A 1,468-nucleotide genomic window follows, 5' to 3' on the forward strand; every position below is an offset into this window, starting at 1 on the left:
GCATATTTGCATCGTTAGGTCTGGTGTCCCTTATATCTTTCTGTTTCGGTCAGGCCACTTATGGTCTATCCAGCGCAGTGACAGTGAGTGTGAACCACGTATTGCTACTTTTGGTATTGAGAGGAGGCAACATAGCCTGCAGAAAATTGAAGATGGGTCTCACAACATTAGGAAAACATAAAATTGCTATATTTTTTACATATTGCATCTAATTAATCGTGACTATTCTGGTGATAAAGAGCTCTCCCCTGAGCTCTTTATCACCAGAATCTATATCAGGAGTTTGCATGAAAGACATGCAAAGTCTATCCAAATTTATTATTGGCCAACAAAATATTGCATCCAAGAATTCATTTCCTATTGAAATGTTGAAAAAACACTGAAAGAATGTGTATATTTACCCTCAAGCCTGTAAACAGTGAGAAGAATGAGGATGTCTACAACTAGAATTTTTTCTGTCTATAGCCCAGGTAAGAACATTTTAGACTTCACCCACAAAAACTTAGGATTTGTTCCAAAATCATCTAAAGGCTGCAGTCATCCCTGGGGCTTGTTGCAGCTTTCTCCCACCGCACTTTTTCCTTACACTAAACCTTCCACAGTTATGCTTGTATACAGAACTCTGTAGCAATAAAATATTGCTTCTTTTTCTCCTCGTGGCATGTCAGTGAACAAGTGTCAAGTCAACATTTCTTTCTCTGATCAGTTAAATTCTTGGTTTTAATTAGCTTGACGCCTCAATAAATAAAATGAACAGAGATTGAAATATACACAGATCGAAGCATCATATCTGATGTGTGAATTTAAATTTTTCAAATTAATTATTGCAATAAATAACATTTTAGTGATAAATAACTGAGTTCCACCTTTAGAACATACATCAAAAACCACTTTTTTCCCCCCTTGTTTTTACTGGAACTTCACAGGATTTTCAGCTCCTAATGCTTTTACCTAAGCTTCTGCAGCTTCTCTTCAGTAATCCATGACTGCCATCGATCTCCTGCATTTCAGCTCGTGCTTTCTGACTATAAATGTCAGTGAGCGGGGCGAGTGTCACAAAGACCTCGAAGGAGACCAAAAATCATTGACAATAAATGAGATTTAGGAGGATTTTCGCAGGGTTTTCATGCACTCTGAAGAAACACGGCAATCAAACTTGTTCTTATTCAAACATCTTTTAAATCATTTTGGTTACATTTTAGCACAGCAAGGCTCCATCATTCCAGTGTAGGAAGTTAAACACAGGCAGCAAAATGGGACACGATGGTGATCTCTGTAACCACCACCTTTCATTTGCTTTTTAAGAGTTTTTGGGGGATAAGGATTTTTTTTTTCTTCTTCTCATGCCATCTAATTATAAAACAAAGGAAAACATTTTTTCATAATCCGTGGAAAATTTCATTTTCTTACTCAAAACCGCTCTTAAAAAAAACATGCAAACAGACAATCAGACAAAACTTCAGAATTG

Source organism: Poecilia formosa, unplaced genomic scaffold (genome assembly GCF_000485575.1).
Source record: "Poecilia formosa unplaced genomic scaffold, Poecilia_formosa-5.1.2 Scaffold3, whole genome shotgun sequence".
Classification (NCBI taxonomy): Eukaryota; Metazoa; Chordata; class Actinopteri; order Cyprinodontiformes; family Poeciliidae; genus Poecilia; species Poecilia formosa.